The 23,181-nt window shown below is 50.7% G+C and overlaps 1 protein-coding gene across 4 annotated transcripts in view; it reads right to left on the bottom strand.

Annotated features, from left to right (window-relative positions):
- RNF17 (ring finger protein 17) overlaps window positions 1-23,181 on the bottom strand; it is a 1,464,292-nt gene that overhangs the window by 1,296,401 nt on the left and 144,710 nt on the right. The gene's annotated exons all lie outside the window — the stretch shown is intronic.

Genomic DNA, 23,181 nt, shown 5'->3' with positions numbered 1-23,181 from the left:
AAAAAAAGTGTTCTTATTACTACAGGGAGCATCTACAGCATTAAAACTTTCAAGGAGCAATTAGACTTTACGCTTTATATACACTGTTAAAATCTACAATGAGTGGTATACAATGCCTTTTATAACACGTTAGACATAACTGGTGTTTGAACATACTATACTAGCGCAAAAATAATTAGATTTTAATACCTACCGGTAAATCCTTTTCTCCTAGTCCGTAGAGGATGCTGGGGTCCACTTCAGTACCATGGGGTAGAGACGGTTCCGCAGGAGCCATTGGCACTTTAAGACTTGATATCCAGGGATACCAGAAACTCTCCCTCCTCCAGACCTGAGATCACCGCTCTCAGAGACTCCATTTTGAATTTGAACTGCCTTAGATAGGGGTTTAAAGATTTCAAATTCAAAATTGGCCGGACCGAACCGAACCATCCGGTTTCGGTACCACGAAAAGGTTCGAATAGTAACCCTTGTTGTGCATATGAGGAGGAACTGGGACAATGGCCTGTGACTTTTCCAATTTTTGGATGGCTTCCTGTAGGATAGCCCTGTCTGCCAGCAAAGCTGGTAAGCCTGATTTGAAGAATCGGGGAGGCAGGAGTTCTTGAAAATCCAGCCTGTACCCCTATGACAATATCCTGTACCTAGGGGTCCAGACCGGACGACACACACATATGGCTGAATCGTCTGAGCCTAGCCCCTACCGGCCCTTCCTCCAGGCCGTGCGGTCCACCGTCATGCTGAGGATTTTGATGTACCAGAAGCAGACTTCTGGTCCTGGGAGCCTGCAGTAGCAGGTTTTTTGGAATTGGCCCGCCCTCCTCTAAAGAAGGTGTTATGCGGCTTGTTCGTTCCTGTTTTAGGAGTGCGAAATGACGGTGACGTAGCTGAAGAAAAGGATTTCTTTGTAGCAGGCCCAGCTGAATGAAGAAAAGGTGATTTACCCGCAGTTGCCGTGGAAATCTACGAGCCGAGACCGAAATGGAAGATATCCTAGCAGCCATCGAACCCAGGTCTTTCATGAATTCCACTGTAAATCCCGCAGAATCCTTTATGTTACGTAAGAACAATTCAACATCACTTTTATCCATTGTATCCAATTCCTCAAGTAACGTGCCGGACCACTTTACTATAGCCTTAGAAATCCATGCACAGGCAATGGTAGGCCGTAGTATCACCCCCGAAGCAGTGTATATGGATTTGAGCGTAGAGTCAATATTGCGATCAGCCGCTTCTTTCAACGTGGCAGATCCCGGGACAGGTAAAACCACCTTCTTTGACAATCTGGACACCGATGCGTCAAGTATAGGTGGGTTTTCCCATTTCTTTCTATACTCCTCAGGGAATGGGAATTCCACCAGAACCTTTATGGGGATCTGGAGTTTTTCTCTGGGCTTTCCCAGGATTTTTCAAATATAGCAGGAAAGGTTAGTGAGGCTTTCTTATTATCCGTGAAGTAAACCTCCTCAACCTGCTCAGGTATTGCGTCAGCAATATTTAACACATCTCTAATGGCTTCAAATATCAACTGCACCCCGTTGCAAGAGATGCCGCCCCCCTCAGCACGTCCCTACCAACGTTTACCGTGTCAGAGTCGGTATCCGTGTCGTCTTGCATAATCTGAGCAAGAGCACGCTTTTGAGAGTGAGTGCAAGGGGGCCCTGAAGGTGCCAACCTGGACCAAACAGCCATAGAGTTCTGTTAAACCTGAGTCGCAGTTTCATTCTGAAATACCCTAGTAGAAAGCTGAGAGATCATATTCTTAATAGAGGTTAACCACTCAGGATCTAAAATTGGATTCTGTGCTAAACCAGAGCAATCCTGATAACATGGAATGGGATCATCCTGAGAGGACATATCCTCTGCAGTATATGACAAAGAGTCCCTTTTTGTGAGACAGCAAACAACCCCACACACACAGGGAAATGGCAGACAGTTTCCCCACTGAGAATGCCAAGAGAGACACAGAGTTTAGAGCCAACCCACAAACAGCGTTTTTCAAGATAAAGGACACCCCTTACCAGCGCTAACTGTGTACCTTAATAGGTTACACAGTCTATTAAAGAGCCTCCCCTCCTTTCTTTAACCCTCTGGTACCATGCAGATAGCTGGAGTTGACGTGGAGGGACAGCTCTCCCCTGTCAGCGTCTCTGCATGCAGGAAAGATGGCGCTGAACACTGCTGGGTCCACTCTGAAGCTCCGCCCCCTTTCATGGCGCTGCTTCCCGCTCTGATTTGAATTTTATACTGGCCTGGGGTATGTGCTGGCAGTGATCTGGGGTCCCCGACAGGCTTTCCGACCAGTGTAGGCGCTGGCTCAGGGCGCCCCTCACAGCGCCGTACCAAGTAACGCTGAGCCCTGGAGCGCAGTTAGTACTGCGCTCCCTACCTTGATGACATCTTCACTAACTCGCCACCGAAGTCTTCTGGCTATGCAAGGAGGTTGGCGGCTAGCTGCTGGGGTGAGCGATCCCCTGAGGACCTCAGTGTAATGTCAACGGAGTTATTGGCTCAGACCCCTTAGGGCGGACACTACTCCTCTTCCCCCCCCCCCCCCCCCCTCCCCCCTTAGTCCCACGAAGCAGGGAGGTGGTTGCCAGCAGTCTTCCTGTGCCTAAACTCTTTAAAAAAAAAAAAAATACTAAAGAAACTCCTATGGAGCTCCCCTAGCTGTGACCGGCTGCTCCGGGCACATTTTTTACACTGGGTCTGGTAGGAGGGGCATAGAGGGAGGAGCCAGCCCACATTCTCAAACTCTTAAAGTGCCAATGGCTCCTGGTGGACCAGTCTATACCCCATGGTACTAATGTGGACCCCAGCATCCTCTAGGACGTAAGAGAAATGTAATTTACAGTACAAACAAAGCCTTAGATGACAGCGAGCACTGCGGGGCCATAGCCCTGAGCCAGTTCAGTCCAAGGCGGGCACCGCAGCTCTGGGCCCGTGACCGCCGTCAACACTGCACCGGACACCTGCTAACCGGGACCCCGGTGTAACTCGCGCACCAGGTCTTCATCATCTTTTAGAGGGTGGCGTCTAGCTGCTGATGTGGGCACACATACAGACGATGACTGATCAGCACCTCAGGAGTTCAGTGTACTTAAAGTAAGGGGTATAGACGGGTTCACCAGGAGCCATTGGCACTTTAAGAGTTTGAGACTGTGGGCTGGCTCTTCCCTCTATGCCCCTCCTACCAGACTCAGTCCAGAAACTGTGCCCGAGGAGACGACAAACTTCGAGAGAAGGAATTACAGATAGTGGCGAGATTCATACCAGCTCACACAACAGGCAAATCCGGCCAACATGCCGAAACAACTCAGCAACAGCTGAAACAGTATTGAAGTAAATAACGCAGAACTTACCTAGGAACCAGGCAGTACTGAACAAAAACCAAAGCAGGAAAACGCAGCGCTGGGCGGGCGCCCAGCATCCTCTACGGACTACGAGAAAAGGATTTACCATTCAGGTAATTAAAATCCTATTTTCTCTTACGTCCTAGAGGATGCTGGGATCCATATTAGTACCATGGGGATGTACCAAAGCTCCCAGCACAGGAGGGAGAGCGCGGAGGCTCCTGCAACACTTCTTGACCAAACTTGAGGTCATCAGAGGCCAAAGTATCGAACTTGCAAAACTTGGCAAAGTTGTACAGCCGAGACACCCCGGGCAGCCGCCCAGGTAGAGCCCACCTTACAAATAGAATGGGCCTTTACAGATTTTGGACACGGAAATCCTGCCGTAAAATATGCATGCTGGATGGTGAACATGATCCAGCGTGAAATCGACTGCTTAGAAGCAGGACACCCAATTTTCCTGGGATCATAGAGGACAAACAAGGAGTCAGTCTTTCGATGACGAGCTGTCCTCTTCACATAAATCTTCAAAGCCCTCACAACATCCAAGGCCTCTGAAGCAATAGAGAAGTCAGTAGCCACTGGCACCACAATAGTCTGGCTGATATGGAAAGCCGATACAACCTTAGGCAGGAACTGTGGACGAGTCCTAAGTTCCGCCCTATCTTCATGGAAGATCAGATAGGGACTCTTCCAGGATAAAGCCCCCAATTCCGACACGCGTCGAGAAGAAGCTAAGGCCAACAAAGTGACCGCCTTCCACGTGAGAAACTTGATGATGTCAGCCTCCAGCAGAGGCTCAAACCAAGCAGATTGCAGGAACTGCAGCACCACGTCCAGATCCCAGGGAGCCGTCGGCGCCACAAAGGGAGGCTGGATGTGCAGAACCCCTTTCAAAAATGTCTGAACCTCAGGGAGGACAGCCAATTGTTCTTGGAAGAAGACGGACAAAGCAGACATTTGGACCTTGATGGAGCCCAATCTCAGACCCATATCCACACCTGCTTGCAGGAAAAGGAGCAAACGTCCAAGTTCAAACTCCACCGCAGAAAATTTCTTGGATTCACACCAAGAAAATTTTTTCCAAATATGATGGTAATGTTTAGACGTTACCCCCTTTCTAGCCTGTATCAGGGTAGGAATAACCTCACTCGGGATACCTTTCCGAGCTAAGATCTGGCATTCAACCGCCATGCCGTCAAACGTAGCCGTGGTAAGTCTTGATAAGCGAACGACCCTGCAGTAGCAGATCCTCCCGTAGAGGTAAGGGCCTTGGATCTTCTAGCAGAAGATCCAGCAGATCCGCGTAGCAAGCCCTCCTTGGCCAGTCCGGAGCAATGGAGGATTGCCAGAACCTTTGTTCTTCTTACCATCTGAAGAACCTTGAAGTGGAGGGAACACATACACTGACTTGGACACCCACGATGTCACCAGTGCGTCCACCGCCACTGCCTGTGGGTTTCTTGACCTGGAACAGTACCTCCGCAGCTTCTTGTTGAGGCGGGAGGCCATCATGTCTATGTGAGGAACCCCCCACCAACCGGTTACCTCCTCAAACACCTCCGGGTGGAGGCCTCACTCTCCCGGATGGAGATCGTGGCGGCTGAGGAAGTCTGCTTCCCAGTTGTCTACTCACGGAATGAAGACTGCGAACATAGCTACCGCTTGTCTTTCTGCCAAGAGGAGGATTCTTCACACCTCTGACATGGCAGCCCTTCTCTTCGTTCCGCCTTGTCGGTTTATGTAGGCCACCGTGGTCACGTTGTCCAACTGCACCTAAACAGCCCGATCCTGTAGAAGGTGTGCTGCTTGCAGAAGGGCGTTGTACACGGCCCTTAGCTACAGGAAGTTTATTGGGAGAAGGGATTCTTGATTCGACCACCTTCCCCGAAAGGTTTCCCCCAGAGCGACTGCTCCCCAACCTCTTGGACTTGCATCTGTGGTTAAAAGGATCCAGTCTTGAATTCCGAACCTTCGGCCTTCCATAAGGTGCGAAAGTTGCAGCCACCAGAGGAGTGAAATCCTGGGCTTCGGAGACAGGCGTATCCTCTTGTGCATGTGTAGGGGAGAGCCCGACCACTGGTCCAATAGGTCCAGCAGAAAAGGTCGAGCATGAAACCTGCCGTACTGCAGAGCCTCGTAGGCAGCAACCATCTCCCCAGAAGACGGATGCATTGATGTACCCCGTGTAGGTTTTAAGACATCCCGGACCATTGCTTGAATCACCAATGCCTTCTCCACCGGGAGAAAAACCCTCTGCACTTCCGTGTCGAGGATCATTCCCAGGAAAGACAGCCTCATTGTCGGCTCCAGATGAGACTTTGGGAGGTTCAGGATCCAACCGTGCTTCCTGAGCGGCTGTGTCGTGAGCGCGATGGACCACAACAACCTCTCCCTGGACGACGCCTTGATCAGGAGATCGTCCAGATATGGAATTATGTTCACCCCTTGCTTGCGGAGAACCATCATCTCCGCCATCACCTTGGTGAAGATCCTTGGTGCTGTGGAGAGGAAAAACGGCAGCGCCTGGAACTGATAGTGATCGTCCAACAGTGCAAACCGGAGATATGCCTGATGCGGCGACCAAATGGGAATGCGGAGGTAAGCGATCCTTGATGTCCAGCGACACCAGGAACTCCACCTCCGTGAGTCCTGAGATGACAGCTCTTAGAGATTCCATCTTGAATTTGAACTCCCTGAGATAAGGGTTCAAAGACTAAGTTTAGAATAGGCCATACCGAACCATCCGGTTTTCGTACCACAAAAAGGTTCGAATAATAACCCTTGATCCACTGCTGAGGTGGAACTGGAACAATGAACTCTGACACCATCAATTTTCTGACGGCCTCCAGGAGCATTGTTCTGTCTGCCAACAGAGCTGGCAAGCCTGACTTAAAGAAACGGTGAGGTGGGGGATCTTGAAACTCCAGTCTGTACCCCCTGGACACTATATCCAGGACCCAGGGGTCCAGGCCCGATGACACCCAGACATGGCTGAATTGCCGAAGTCTTGACCCCACCTGACCTTCCTCCAGGCCTAGCTGTCCACCGTCATGCGGAGGACTTAGGGGTATCAGAAGTGGACTTCTGGGCATGAAAGCCTGCGAGAGCAGGTTTCTTTCCCTTGGCACGACCACCTATGAAGAAGGTGTGAGAAGGCTTGTTCTTTCTAGTCCTCGCGGCCCGATAGGACAGTGACGTGGCTGGGGTAAAAGGCTTCTTCGTAGCCGGTGCAGCTGAGGGGATAAAAGGAGACTTACCCGTGGTAGCCGTGGCAATCCACGCATCCAGCGCCTCCCCAAAGAGAGCCTGATCCTTGTATGGTAGGGCCCTCCACACTTCCTGGATTCTGCGTCCGCAGACCAGTTGCGAGCCGAGACGGACATGGAGGAGATCCCCGCAGCCATGGTACCAAGGTCCTTCATAGTATCCACCTGGAACCCTGCAGAATCCTGAATATTACATAAAATAAGATTTTACTCACCGGTAAATCTATTTCTCGTAGTCCGTAGTGGATGCTGGGGACTCCGTAAGGACCATAGGGAATAGCGGCTCCGCAGGAGACTGGGCACAGCTAAGAAAGATTTAGGACTACCTGGTGTGCACTGGCTCCTCCCACTATGACCCTCCTCCAGACTTCAGTAAGGATACTGTGCCCGGAAGAGCTGACACAATAAGGAAGGATTTTGAATCCCGGGTAAGACTCATACCAGCCACACCAATCACACCGTATAACTCGTGATAATATACCCAGTTAACAGTATGAACACAACAGAGCCTCTCAAAAGATGGCTCAACAATAACCCTTGTAGTTAACAATACCTATATACAAGTATTGCAGACAGTCCGCACTTGGGACGGGCGCCCAGCATCCACTACGGACTACGAGAAATAGATTTACCGGTGAGTAAAATCTTATTTTCTCTGACGTCCTAGTGGATGCTGGGGACTCCGTAAGGACCATGGGGATTATACCAAAGCTCCCAAACGGGCGGGAGAGTGCAGATGACTCTGCAGCACCGAATGAGAGAACTCAACGTCCTCCTCAGCCAGGGTATCAAATTTGTAGAATTTTGCAAACGTGTTTGCCCCTGACCAAGTAGCAGCTCGGCAAAGTTGTAAAGCCGAGACCCCTCGGGCAGCCTCCCAAGAAGAGCCCACTTTCCTCGTGGAATGGGCTTTTACAGATTTAGGGTGCGGCAGTCCAGCCGCAGAATGTGCAAGTTGAATCGTGCTACAGATCCAGCGAGCAATCGTCTGCTTAGAAGCAGGAGCACCCAGCTTGTTGGGTGCATACAGGATAAATAGCGAGTCAGTCTTCCTGACTCCAGCTGTCCAGGAAACATATACTTTTCAGGGCCCTGACTACGTCCAGTAACTTGGAATCCTCCAAGTCCCAAGTAGCCTCAGGCACCACAATAGGTTGGTTCACATGAAAAAATGATACCACCTTAGGAAGGAATTGGGAATGAGTCCTCAATTTCGCCTTTCCCATATAAAATACAGATAAGGCTTTTGTCAATTCTGATACACGCCTGGCCAACGCCAAGGCCCACAGAATGACCACTTTCCACGTGAGGTATTATAGCTCCACGGATTTAAGTGGCTCAACCCAATGCGACTTCAGGAAATCCAACACCACGTTGAGATCCCACGGTGCCACTGGGGGCACAAACGGGGGCTGACTATGCAGCCCTCCCTTAACAAAAGTCTGAACTTCAGGCAGTGAAGCCAGTTCCATTTTGGAAGAAAATCGATAGAGCCAAAATCTGGACCTTAATGGAACCCAATTTTAGGCCCATAGTCACCCCTGACTGTAGGAAGTGCAGAAATCAACCTAGCTGAAATTTCTCCTTTGGGGCCTTCCTGGCCTCACAGTACGCAACATATTTCCGCCATATGCGGTGATAATGGTTAGCGTTCACTTCTTTCCTAGCTTTAAATAGCGTAGGGATAACTTCCTCCGGAATTCCATTTTCCTTCAGGATCCGGCGTTCAACCGCCATGCCGTCCAACGCAGCCGCGGTACGTCTTGGAACAGACAGGCCCCCTGCTGCAGCAGGTCCTGTCTGAGCGGCAGAGGCCATGGGTCCTCTGAGATCATTTCTTGGAGTTCTGGTTACCAAGCTCTTCTTGGCCAACCCGGAACAATGAGTATAGTTCTTACTCCTCTCCTTCTTATAATTCTCATTACCCTGGGTAAGAGAGGCAGAGAAGGGAACACATACACCGACTGGTACACCCACGGTGTTACCAGAGCGTCCACAGCTATCGCCTGAGGGTCCTTGACCTGGCGCAATATCTTTGTAACTTTTAGTTGAGGCGGGACGCCATCATGTCCACCTGTGGCCTTTCCCAACGGTGTACAATCATTTGAAAGACTTCTGGATGAAGTCCCCACTCTCCCGGGTGGAGGTTTCTTAGTTGTCCACTCCGGGAATGAACACTGCTGACAGTGCTAACACATGATTTTCCGCCCATCGGAAAACCCTTGTAGCTTCTGCCATCGCCATCTTGCTTCTTGTGCCGCCCTGTCGGTTTACATGAGCGACCGCCGTGATGTTGTCTGACTGGGTCAGCACCGGCCGGTGTTGAAGCAGGGGTCTAGCCTGACTTAGGGCATTGTAAATGGCCCTCAGTTCCAGAATATTGATGTGTAGGGAAGTCTCCTGACTTTTCCATAGCCTTGGAAGTTCCTTCCCTGTGTGACTGCCCCCCAGCCTCGAAGGCTGGCATCCGTGGTCACCAGGACCCAGTCCTGTATGCCGAATCTGCAGCCCCCTAGAAGATGAGCACTCTGCAGCCACCACAACAGCGACACCCTGACCCTTGGAGACAGGGTTATCCGCCGATGCACCGCCGATGCATCTGAAGATGCGACCCGGACCACTTGTCCAACAGATCCCACTGGAAAATCCTTGCATGGGACTTGGCGAATGATATTTCTTCGTAAGAAGCTACCATCTTTTCCAGGGCTCGCGTGCATTGATGCACCGACACCTGTATAAGTATTAGGAGGTCTCTGTCTAGAGACAACAACTCCTTGGACTTCTCCTCCGGGAGAAACCCTTTTTATCCTTTTCTGTGTCCAGAACCATACCCAGGAACAGTAGACGCGTCGTAGGAACCAGCTGCGACTTTGGAATATTCAGAATCCAGCCGTGCTGTTGTAGCACTTCCCGAGATAGTGCTACTCCGGCGAACAACTGCTCCCTGGACCTCGCCTTTATAAGGAGATCGTCCAAGTACGGGATAATTATTTCGGCCATTACCTTGGTAAATACCTCGGTGCCGGGGACAGACCAACGGCAACGTCTGGAATTGGTAATGACAATCCTGTACCACAATTTTGAGGTACTCCTGGTGAAGAGGGTAAATAGGGACATGCAGGTAATCATCCTTGATGTCCAGTGATACCACGAAATTCTCCAGGCTTGCAATAATCGCCCTGAGCGATTCCATTTTGAACTTGAACCTTCATATATGTGTTCAAGGCTTTCAATTTTAGAATGGGTCTCACCGAACCGTCTGGTTTCGGTACCACAACATTTTGGAATAGTAACCCCGGCCTTGTTGAAGGAGGGGTAACTTGCTTTCACCTGCTGGAAGTACAGCTTGTGAATTGCCGCCAGTACTACCTTTCTCCGAGGGCAGCCGGCAAGGCTGATGTGAGGTAACGGCGAGGGGGGGTCGCCTCGAACTCCAGCCTGTATCCCTGTGATACTATTTGCAGAACCTAGAGATCCACCTGTGGGCAAGCCCACTGTCCCTGAAGTTCCCGAGACGCGCCCCTACCGCACCTGTCTCCACCTGTGGAGCCCCAGCGTCATGCTCAGAGGAAGCGGGGGAAGATTTTTGATCCTGGGAACTGGCTGCTGGTGCAGCTTTTTTCCTTCTTCCCTTGTCTCTGTGCAGAAAGGAAGCGCCTTTGACCCGCTTGCTTTTCTGAAGCCGAAAGGACTGTACCTGAAAATACGGTGCTTTCTTAGGCTGTGAGGAAACCTGAGGTAAAAAAATTTCTTCCCAGCTGTTGCTGTGGATACGAGGTCCCAGAGACCATCCCCAAACAATTCCTCACCATTATAAGGCAGAATCTCCATGTGCCTTTTACAGGCAGCATCACCTGTCCACTGCCGGGTTTCTAATACCCTCCTGGCAGAATGGACATTGCATTAATTCTGGATGCCAGCCGGCAAATATCCCTCTGTGCATCCTTTATATATAAGACAACGTCTTAAATATGCTCAATGTTAGCAAAATATTATCCCTGTCTTAGCGTATTAATATTATCTGACAGGGTATCAGACCACGCTGCAGCAGCCCTATTTATGCTGAGTCAATTGCAGGTCTCAGTATATAACCGGAGTGTGTAAATACAGACTTCAGGATCGCCTCCTGCTTTTTATCAGCAGGTTCCTTCAAGGTGGCCGTATCCTAAGACGGCAGTGCCACCTTTTGACAAACGTGTGAGCGCCTTATCCACCCTAAGGGATATCTCCCAACGTGACCTATCCTCTGGCGGGAAAGGGTATGCCATCAGTAACTTTTTAGAAATTACCAGTTTCTTATCGGGGGAAACCACGCTTCTTTACACACTTCATTCATTCATCTGATGGGGGAACAAAACACTGGCTGCTTTTTCTCCCCAAAAATAAAACCCCTTTTATGTGGTACTTGGGTTCAAGTCAGAAAATGCGTAACACATTTTTCATTGCCGAGATCATGTAACGGATGTTCCTAGTGGATTGTGTATATGTCTCAACCTCGTCGCCACTGGAGTCAGACTCCGTGTCGACCTCTGTGTCTGCCATCTGCTGATGGCCTTTGAGACGCCTGGGCAGGCGCGGGCTGAGAAGCCGGCTGTCCCACAGCTGTTACGTCATCCAGCCTTTTATGTAAGGAGTTGACACTGTCGGTTAATACCTTCCACCTATCCATCCACTCTGGTGTCGGCCCCACAGGGGGCGACATCCCATTTATCGGCCTCTGCTCCGCCTCCACGTAACCTTCCTCATCCAACATGTCGACACAGCCGTACCGACACACCGCACACACACAGGGAATGCTCTGACTGAGGACAGGACCCCACAAAATCCTTTGGGGAGACAGAGAGAGAGTATGCCAGCACACACCAGAGCGCTATATAATGCAGGGATTAACACTATAACTGAGTGATTTTTCCCCAAATAGCTGCTTGTATACATATATTGCGCCTAAATTTAGTGCCCCCCCTCTCTTTTTAACCCTTTGAGCCTGAAAACTACAGGGGAGAGCCTGGGGAGCTGTCTTCCAGATGCACTGTGAAGAGAAAATGGCGCCAGTGTGCTGAGGGAGACAGCTCCGCCCCTTTTTCGCAGACTTTTCTCCCGCTTTTTTATGGATTCTGGCAGGGGTATTTATCACATATATAGCCTCTGGGGCTATATATTGTGATATATTCGCCAGCCAAGGTGTTTTTATTGCTGCTCAGGGCGCGCCCCCCCAGCGCCCTGCACCCTCAGTAACCGGAGTGTGAAGTGTGTATGAGGAGCAATGGCGCACAGCTGCAGTACTGTGCGCTACCTTGGTGAAGACTGATGTCTTCTGCCGCCGATTTTCCGGATTCTTCTTGCTTCTGGCTCTGTAAGGGGGCCGGCGGCGCGGCTCCGGGACCGAACACCAATGGCCAGTTCCATGCGGTCGATCCCTCTGGAGCTAATGGTGTCCAGTAGCCTAAGAAGCCCAAGCTACCACCACAGTTAGGTAGGTTCGCTTCTTCTCCCCTTAGTCCCTCGCTGCAGTGAGTCTGTTGCCAGCAGATCTCACTGTAAAATAAAAAACCTAAAATATACTTTCTCTCTAGGAGCTCAGGAGAGCCCCTAGTGTGCATCCAGCTCAGCCGGGCACAGGATTCTAACTGAAGTCTGGAGGAGGGTCATAGTGGGAGGAGCCAGTGCATACCAGGTAGTCCTAAATCTTTCTTAGCTGTGCCCAGTCTCCTGCGGAGCCGCTATTCCCCATGGTCCTAACGGAGTCCCCAGCATCCACTAGGACGTCAGAGAAAAATAAATCAACGTCACCTTTGTCCAGCGTAGTCGATTCCTCCTGCAGAGTGATTGACCACCTGGCAATAGCTTTACCAATCCAAGCACAGGCTATAGTAGGCCGCAATATAGCCCCTGTAGCCGTGTAAATGGATATTAGCGTAGCATCCACCTTGCGATCTGCTGGGTCCTTTAACGCGGTAGATCCCAGGACCGGTAATACCACCTGCTTGGACAGCCTGGATACAGTGCTGTCGACTAACGGCGGGGACTCCCATCTCTTCCTATCTTCCTCTGGGAAGGGAAAAGCCACCAAGACCCTCTTGGGAATCTGGAATTTCTTTTCCGGAGATTCCCATGCCTTTTCAAAGAAAGCATTCAATTCTTTGGATGCCGGGAAGGTGATGGGGGGGGGGCTTCTTATTATCCGTAAAGAAGACCTCCTCCACCTGTTCTGGGGCTGTGTCCGAAATGTTTAAAACATCCCTAACAGCCTCAATCAACAACTGCACCCCCCATAGAGGACTGGAGGACCTGAGTGGCATGCTCAGTCCTAGCAACTCCTATCAGATATCTGAGAAATAGTCCCCCTCAGACAGACCAACTATTCTGGCTCTCTAGCAGGGATCTGCGCTAAAACAGTGCAATCCTGATTACATGGAATGGAGTCTTCCTGGGAAGATAAATCCTCTGCAGCATATGAAACAGTGTCCCTAGACATGTTGTCACACACACTCAAACACCCCACAAACACACAGGGTATTATGTAGACAGAGTTTCCCCCCAAGAATGGCAGAGACAAACAGAGATTGGAGCCAACCCACACACAGCGCTTTTCAGGTAAAGGGAGTCCCTTCCCAGCACAGGCTGTGTCCCTTAATAGGTGACACAGCCCTTAAGCAGCCTCCCCTCCCTTCTACAGTCCCCTGGTACCGTACAGACTGCTGGAGAAAGCTCTGGAGGGACCTGGATCCAGTGAACCATGACTGCAGGCAGGAAAAATGGTGCTGAACGTTGCTGGGTCCGCTCAGAGGAGAAGCTCCGCCCCCTTCAATGGCGCCGTCTTCTCGCTCACATGAGGATTATACTGTCCCGGAGGATTGTGCTGACCTGGATCCGCAGACCCCGACATGCCTGAAACGACCAGTGTAGGGTCCGGAGCTGGCCCAGGGCGCTCCCTCCTAGCGCCGCACCAAGGTACCGATGGGCCTTCCAGGAGTGCGGGTAAGACCGCGCTCCTGACCCTGTAGCCGCCCTCTTCACACTGTCCCCCCGCTTACAAGGGGGGACAGTGACTCACTCGCCACTCTTCAGCTCCTGAGGGGGTGGCGGCTGCCTGCCGGGGCAAGCGTTCCCCTGCGGCGGGGCACGATCATACCCATCTGGAACCAACGTCCAGTCAGCGGGAGCAGTGGCTCAAAAACTCGCGGGGCGAACAGTGCGGGGACAAAATGGCCAAAGGCACGGCTGTGTGTCTGCAGTATAGAAGGCGGCCATGTTGGAGACCAAATGAGCACCTGAGAGCACTTGTGAAATACCTGTGGGTAAGTGTTAGCCAATCCCGTGCTTGTGCTGCCTTTAAGTAGGCTGGGATTATGTGCTTTGTTGTATCTACTCTATGCCCTAGCTCTGTCCGTGTATTTCCGTGTGATTCCAGTGGTCCAGACATCGCCTCCGCTCCCAGAGGTCTGCCTGTAGCCTTCACTGCAAAAGATCCACTAGCTCCCTGCTGTGCTGTCAGTCAATCGCTCTCCCAGTGGCAAGAAGTGAATTTCCAGAGTCTTGTGAGAGGTTACCCTGTCTGCCTGCTTCAATCACACGGCCTTTAGAAGAAGATTCTACTAAACTCAGGTGTTCGTTTAATCAGCTCTCAGCTTAACCCATTCATCCCCATTGTCGTCTGCTGCAGTTTCACAGTGCTGTGTTATCTTCACAACTCGCAAGTATTCCGTTCAGTATTGTATTTTCATTGTTGCTGCAATCAAGGACAACTCTTCACAGTCTTCCAGTTTAATCTTTAAGCTTTAGTACAAGTCTCTAATTATTCATTTATGTCTGCAATAACGAGTTTTATGGTAAGAACTTACCGTTGTTAAAACTGTTTCTGCGAGGTACACTGGGCTCCACAAGGATGGACAATGGGGTGTAGAGTAGAATCTTGATCCGAGGCACCAACAGGCTCAAAACCTTTGACTGTTCCCAGAATTCACAGCGCCGCCTCCTCTATAACCCCACCTCCCTGCACAGGAGCTCACTTTTTAGTTCACCAGCCCAATGCAGTAGCAGGAAAAGAGACGACAACGGTTAGTAGCCACATACACCACACTCTCACGACAGGAGAAGTGTCAGCGGCTATTGCCATACCAACCCAAAGAAGCTAAGTGCGTCAGGGTGGGCGCCTTGTGGAGCCCAGTGTACCTCGCAGAAAGAGTTTTAACAATGGTAAGTTCTTACCATAAAACACGTTTTCTGCTGCAGGGTACACTGGGCTCCACAAGGATGCACAATGGGGATGTCCTAAAGCAGTTCCTTATGGGAGGGGACGCACTGTAGCGGGCACAAGAACCCGGCGTCCAAAGGAAGCATCCTGGGAAGCGGCAGTATCGAAGGCATAGAACCTAATGAACGTGCTCCCGGAGGACCACGTTGCCGCCTTGCACAATTGGTCTAGGGTCGCACCACAGAAGGCCGCCCAAAAAGGTCCAACAGACCGAGTAGAGTGGGCCATAATGTGAGCAGGAGCTGACAGACCAGCCTTCACATAAGCATGTCCAATCACCATTCTAATCCACCTGGCCAGGGTCTGCTTGTGAGCAGGCCACCCACGTTTGTGAAATCCAAACAAAACAAAGAGAATCAGATTTTACAATAGAAGCAGTTCTCTTCACATAGATACGGAGAGCCCGTACCATATCCAAAGTCCGCTCTTTGGGAGACAAATCAGGAGAGACAAAGGCTGGAACCACAATCTCCTGATTAAGGTGGAACGAGGACACCACCATTGGTAAATAACCGGGACAAGTCCGAAGTACCGCCCGGTCACGGTGGAAAATCAGACACGGGGAACTACAGGAAAGTGCCCCCAAATCCGACACTTTTCTAACAGAGGCAATAGCCAGCAAGAACACGATCTTAAGTGAAAGCCACTTAAGATCAGCTGAACCAAGTGGTTCAAACGGAGGCTCCTGCAACGCCTCCAAAACCACCGACAAGTCCCAAGGAGCCACAGGCGGGACATAGGGAGGTTGGATACGCAACACTGACTGAAAGTATGAACATCAGGTAAAGTCGCAATTTTTCTCTGAAACCACACCGACAAGGCAGAAATATGAACCTTGAGGGAGGCCAGACGCAGGCCTAAATCCAGGCCCTGTTGCAGAAAAGCCAAAAGTTTGGCTGTACTAAACTTGGAAGCGTCATAATTGTTAGAAGCGCACCAAAGTAGGAATGCCAGACCCTACGGTAAATCCGGGTAGAAGCTGGTTTCCAGGCCCGCAACATAGTTTTAATGACCTCTTCAGAAAAACCCTTAGACCTCAAGACGGAAGCTTCAAGAGCCACGCCGTCAAAGACAGCCGGACCAGGCCCTGGTATACACAGGGGCCCTGAACGAGGAGGTCTGGGCGTTGTGGAAGTAGAATTAGACGCTCTGACGATAGGCCCTGCAGGTCTGAGAACCAGTGCCGTCTGGGCCACGCTGGAGCTATGAAAAGCAGATTTCCTTTTTCTTGCTTGAACTTCCGAATTACCCTGGGCAGGAGCGACACCGGAGGAAACACGTACGGCAGCCGAAACCTCCACAGGACCGCCAGCGCATCCACGAATGCTGCTTGAGGATCCCTTGTCCTTGATCCGAAGACCGGAACCTTGTGATTGTGTCGAGATGCCATTAGATCTACGTCTGGAAGACCGCACTTTTCCACTAGGAGTTGAAACACTTCTGGATGGAGGTCCCACTCGCCGGCATGTACGTCCTGACGACTGAGAAAGGCCGCTTCACAATTCAGGACTCCCGGAATGAATATTGCCGATATGGCCGGTAGATGGCGTTCCGCCCAATGAAGAATCCGTGAGACTTCCTTCATTGCCAAACGGCTTCGAGTGCCGCCTTGATGATTTATGTAAGCCACTGTGGTGGCGTTGTCCGACTGCACTTGAACAGGACGGTTCTGAATTAAATGCTGGGCTAGGTTCAATGTATTGAAGACCGCCCGCAATTCCAGAATGTTGATTGAGAGGAGGGACTCATCCTTGGTACACCGACGCTGAAGGGTGTGTTGCTCCAGCACCGCACCCCAACCTCTTAGACTGGCATCTATCGTCAACAGGACCCAGTTGGATATCCAGAATGGACGGCCCCTGCACAATTGTTGGTCCTGGAGCCACCAGAGTAGTGACAGACGGACCTGCGGAGTCAATGAGATCATTTAAGACCTGATCCGGAGAGGCAGGCCGTCCCACTTGGCTAGAATCAGCCTCTGGAGGGGGCGAGAATGGAATTGAGCATACTCCACCATGTCGAATGCTGATACCATGAGGCCCAGCACCTGCATCGCCGAATGTATCGACACTTGCGGACGAGAAAGGAAGCAACGAATCCTGTCCTGAAGCTTCAGGACTTTCTCCTGACACAAGAACAATCTCTGGTTGTGAGTGTCCAATAGCGCTCCCAGATGCACCATGCTCTGAGCAGGGATCAGGGAAGATTTCTTCCAGTTGTTGAGCCACCCGTGGGCTTGTAGAAACCGGACCGTCATATCTAGATGATGTAGGAGAAGTTCTGGGGAATTTGCCAGGATTAACAAGTCGTGCAGATACGGCAGTATCCTGACCCCTTGACGGCGGAGTACCACCGTCAGCACAGTCATGACTTTGGTGAAGACTCGCGGAGCCATTGTTAAACCAAAAGGTAACGCCCGAAACTGGTAATGGAGGTTGCCAAAAGCAAACCTCAGATATTGCTGATGTGATGCTGCTATATGAATATGCAGGTAAGCATCCTGTATATCCAGGGAGACCATGTAGTCCCCAGGTTCCAAGGCCAGAACTATAGAGCGAAGGGTTTCCATACGGAACTTGGAAATCTTAACAAACCTGTTCAATGCCTTGAGGTTGAGAATGGGCCGGGAGGACCCATTCGGTTTCGAGACTAGAAACAGCGGAGAATAGTACCCCCGGCCCCTCTGCACAAGAGGCACCTGTACTACGACTCCTGTATCCAGGAGGGTCTGTACCACCGAATGGAGAGTGTTTGCCTTTGTCTGGTCCAACGGGACGTCTGTCTGGCAAAATCGATGAGGGGGACGGTTTTTGAAGGCTATGGCGTAACCTCGTGTGACGACTTCCCGTACCCAGGCATCTTAAGTGGTCCTCAACCATTCCTAGGTATACCCTAGAAGCCGGCCCCCCACTCTGGGATCCCCAAGGGGGAGGCCCGCCCCGTTATGCGGCAGGCTTATCGGCCTTGGAAGCTGGCTGACGGGCCGCCCATGCTCTTTTGGCCTTTGGCTTACCAGGTTTGGAAGTGCGGGCCTGCTTGTTGTACGCCTGACCTTTTGCTTTACCTGAAGGACGAAAATGAAGTACCTTTAGCCTTCGACACGGAAGGAGCGGTACTTGGCAGACAGGCAGATTTGGCAGTAGCCAAGTCAGCCACTATCTTATTTAAGTCCTCCCCAAACAAAATATCTCCCTTGAAAGGGAGTACCTCCAGGGTTTTTCTAGAGTACAGATCTACAGAACAGGATCTCAGCCACAATATCCGGCGAGCCAGGACTGATGTAGAAGAGGCCTTGGCTACTAGGATATCGGCATCAGAAGCCGCCTCTTTAATATAACGAGAAGCTGTGACTATATATGACAAGCATGGTCAGAGGAGATTTCAGCTTCTAACTCCAAGGCCCATGCTTCAATAGCCTCTGCAGCACATGTAGCTGCAATAGTGGGCCTTTGTGCAGCACCCGTGAGGGTGTAAATCGCTTTAAGACAACCCTCCACACGTTTATCTGTAGGCTCTTTTAGAGACGTGACGGTGGTGACAGGCAGAGCTGAGGAAACCACCATCCTAGCCACATGTGAGTCCACTGGAGGAGGCGTTTGGCGCGAGGGGATAGCGAGCCAGCATCATTTGAGGCACAAACTTCGTACCCGGGTTTTCCCAGGGTTCCTGACGTATATATACACTAGGTGGTCAGAGTGAGGTAAAACTTGTTTAACCACCTTCTGACGCTTGAACCTATCTGGTTTCTTAGGAGGGACGGATGGCTCGGTATCATCCGTAATCTGTAAAATCAACTTAATAGCCTCCAAAAGATCAGGAACATCCACATGTGAACTACCCTCCCCATCAGCCGTATCGGAGTCAGAACCTGTGGGGTCAGTGTAAGTGCCGTCTTCATCCAACGAGGTGTCAGTGACAGCAGTGGATTGTGAGGAGACAAGCGCTCGCTTAGAGTACCCCTTGGACTTAGGCGAGCGATGGTCAGACTTTTTAATAGTCAGGGACTGGTTCAACTTCTTTAATTGAGCAGATAAATCGTCCGCCCACGGCGGGTTAGCTGCAGGGACCACAAACGGTTGTACCGGCATTGGGGGTCCCATAGGCGGTGTTAGTTTATGAACTAGCGTATGGAGAAGCGTGGAAAAAGCGGCCCACGGTGGGTCATTATGTGCCTCCGTTGCCACAGTCCCACTGGGGGGCAAGGAGCCCCCAGAACCAGAGCCCATAGCTGCTATATTCCCCTCATAAGGATCTGCGGTTTCAGCTACACCGGCAGTGTCTTCAGCCCCAGAACCGTTAACCTCAGAAGCAGACATGATATAACTTGCAGTATCAGGTAACAGTACAATTGGCAGCAGCACAATACCTCCTACCCAAACCCCTGCGGAGTGTAGTAAGCACTAGCAGAGATAAAGGAGATATGGTGGCTAAATCACAGAGAGAAATACAGATTAGAGTATATCTTTGTGAAAATCCTATACCAATATAAAATCTGACGCACCAAGCCCCCTCAGGTTATAGAATATAGGGATAGCAAGTTGAGTGAAAGACACGAAATGGACACCACTCAGCTATCAAATGCACACACAGATAGTCACAGTTTGTACAATGCAGAGGTTATTACGAACAATAACACTGTACTGGACTAGCTTATATATATAGCTATATAGGCAATAGATATAACACTACACAGTAAGAACTGGATGTATATCACAGGTAATTGTACTAGAAAACCCTGACTAAATGCACTCTTTCTTAACTATCACTGTCTAAAAAGGCAGGTAGAACACTTAAGTGTAATGTAAAGTCACAGCACTGACAACCAAGCGGCTTTACACAGGAGGATTTGCCCAAGCAGTCCCAGGAACAGTGAAGCTGAGGGATAATGGCGCCCAGACACAGACAGGGAGCGAGGGAGAGATAGATATGCAGCTCCAGGGCGGGAACATTTGCGGGAAATGGCGCTCTGGGGCTGGGGGAGGGGCTTCAGGTCTAAACCTTATCCCCCTGCTGGCAAAACCACCGGGTACTGTGGGCTCTTTTTAAACTGGTTTAGAGAGAAAACCTGACCTGCGCCCATGCCCTGGTGATCTAGTGGGATCGCCTGTACTGCCACAGTGTCCACTGACCACGCCGGATCGCGATAAAGACCGGGTCCCGCAAGCGGGACCCACTCACCACCTCCCGAAGCGCGGCCACACGATCCCGGAGAGCCCCCGTTGTGTGTGCCTGACGTGAAGAAAACCGGAGACTCCTGCTGTAGAAACCCGGCAACCAGGGCTCGGGAGTATACAGCGCCGCTGGGGAGAGCTGGAGCTGCAGCGGTGAATGTCTTCTGCCATTTACCACCGCTGCTGCCCTTGAAGTCTTCATTTATTCTTCATAAAAAAGCTCTTCTTAGAGATGCCTGGAGCAGCCCCTCTGTTAAGTGCCTGCTTATTGCAGCACCAACTACAAAACTGAGCTCCTGTGCAGGGAGGCGGGGTTATAGAGGAGGCAGCGCTGTGCATTCTGGGAACAGTCAAAGCTTTGAGCCTGTTGGTGCCTCGGATCAAGATCCTACTCTACACCCCATTGTCCATCCTTGTGGAGCCCAGTGTACCCAGCAGCAGAAATCTAGTTAACACTCCTTACAGTTTGGCACCAATCATTGCTTCATTTGGACAATTCGTCATTCATTCACAGCCTGTTTAAAAACGCAGTTATATGAACATTTCTTCAATGCATCTTTAAGACTGCACCTGCTTATCACTAAACTAATCATTGCAATACGTCAGTAAATAATAAGATTTTACTTACCGGTAAATCTATTTCTCGTAGTCTGTAGTGGATGCTGGGGACTCCGTAAGGACCATGGGGAATAGACGGGCTCCGCAGGAGACATGGGCACTTTAAGAAAGAATTTAGATTCTGGTGTGCTCTGGCTCCTCCCTCTATGTCCCTCCTCCAGACCTCAGTTAGAGAAACTGTGCCCGGAAGAGCTGACAGTACAAGGAAAGGATTTTGGTAATCCAGGGCAAGATACATACCAGCCACACCGATCACACCGTATAACTTGTGATAAACTTACCCAGTCAACAGTATGAACAACAACAGAGCATCAGTTCAACCCTGATGCAACTATAACCTAACCCTTATTGCAGCAATAACTATATACAAGTATTGCAGAAGTCCGCACTTGGGACGGGCGCCCAGCATCCACTACGGACTACGAGAAATAGATTTACCGGTTAGTAAAATCTTATTTTCTCTAACGTCCTAGTGGATGCTGGGGACTCCGTAAGGACCATGGGGATTATACCAAAGCTCCCAAACGGGCGGGAGAGTGCGGATGTCTCAGCAGCACCGATTGAGCAAACACACGGTCATCCTCAGCCAGGGTATCAAACTTATAGAACTTTGCAAAAGTGTTTGATCCTGACCAAGTAGCTGCTCGGCAAAGCTGTAATGCCGAGACCCCTCGGGCAGCCGCCCAAGAAGAGCCCACCTTCCTAGTGGAATGGGCCTTAACTGATTTTGGCAGCGGCAATCCAGCCGCATAATGAGCCTGCTGAATCGCGTTACAGATCCAGCGAGCAATAGTTTGCTTTGAAGCAGGAGAACAAAGCTTGTTGGAAGCATACAGGATAACAAAGACTCTGTTTTCCTGACCCAAGCCGTTCTGGCTACATAAACCTTCAAAGCCCTGACCACATCAAGCAACTCGGTATCCTCCAAGTCAGTAGTAGCCACAGGCACCACAAAAGGTTGGTTTATATGAAAGGATGAAACCAATTTCGGCAGGAATTGTGGACGGGTCCTCAATTCTGCTCTATCCGCATGGAAAACCAGATAGGGGCTTTTATGTGACAAAGCCACCAATTCTGACACACGCCTAGCCGAAGCCAAGGCTAGTAGCATGACCACCTTCCACGTGAGATATTTCAATTCCACCGTTTTGAGTGGTTCAAACCAGTGGGATTTCAGGAAACTCAACACCACGTTAAGATCCCAAGGTGCCACTGGAGGCACAAAAGGGGGCTGAATATGCAGCACTCCCTTTACAAACGTCTGAACTTCAGGTAGAGAAGCTAGCTCTTTGTGAAAGAAAATGGATAGGGCCGAAATCTGGACCTTAATGGAACCCAATTTTAGGCCCAAAGTCACTCCTGACTGTAGGAAGTGAAGGAAACGGCCCAGCAGGAATTCCCCCGTAGGGGCATTCCTGGCCTCACACCAAGCAACATATTTTCGCCATATACGGTGATAATGTTCAGCTGTCACGTCCTTCCTAGCCATTATTAGCGTAGGAATAACCTCATCCAGAATGCCTTTCTCTGCTAGGATCCGGCATTCAACCGCCATGCCGTCAAACGCAGCCGCGGTAAGTCTTGGAACAGACAGGGCCCCTGTTGCAACAAGTCCTGTCTTAGAGGAAGAGGCCACGGTCCTCTGTGAGCATATCTTGCAGATCTGGATACCAAGTCCTTCTTGGCCAATCCGGAACAATGAGTATTGTTCTCACTCCTCTTTTTCTTATGGGTATGAGAGGAAGAGGAGAAAATACCTAGACCGACTGGAACACCCACGGTGTCACCAGTGCGTCCACAGCTATCGCCTGAGGGTCTCTTGACCTGGCGCAATACCTCTGTAGCTTTTTGTTGAGGCGGGATGCCATCATGTCCACCTGTGGCAGTTCCCACAGACTTGCAATCTGCGTGAAGACTTCTTGATGTAGTCCCCACTCTCCCGGGTGGAGGTCGTGCCTGCTGAGGAAGTCTGCTTCCCAGTTGATCACTCCCAGGGTGAACACTGCTGACAGTGCGCTTACGTGATTCTCCGCCCAGCGAAGAATTCTGGTGGCTTCTGACTGGATCAGAACCGGTTGGTCGCGAAGCAGGGTCTCCGCTTGACGTAGGGCGTTGTATACGGCCCTTAGTTCCAGGATGTTGATGTGAAAGCAAGTCTCCTGACTTGACCACAGACCTTGGAAATTTCTTCCCTCTGTGACTGCTCCCCACCCTCGGAGGCTTGCATCCGTGGTCACCAGGACCCAGTCCTGAATGCCGAATCTGCGGCCCTCGAAAAGGTGAGCACTCTGCAGCCACCACAGGAGAGACACCCCGGCCCTGGGGGATAGGGTGATTAATTGATGCATCTGAAGATGTGATCTGGACCACTTGTCCAGTAAGTCCCATTGAAAGGTCCTCGCATGGAACCTGCCCGAAGGGAATGGCCTCGTATGACGCCACCATCCTTCCCAGGACTCGAGTGCAGTGATGCACTGACACTTGTTTTGGTTTTAACAGGTTCCTGACTAGTGTCA

This window comes from Pseudophryne corroboree, chromosome 2, assembly GCF_028390025.1.
Source record: "Pseudophryne corroboree isolate aPseCor3 chromosome 2, aPseCor3.hap2, whole genome shotgun sequence".
NCBI lineage: Eukaryota > Metazoa > Chordata > Amphibia > Anura > Myobatrachidae > Pseudophryne > Pseudophryne corroboree.
Note: the sequence above shows the minus strand (reverse complement) of the source record. Positions and strands in the feature narration are given on the sequence as shown.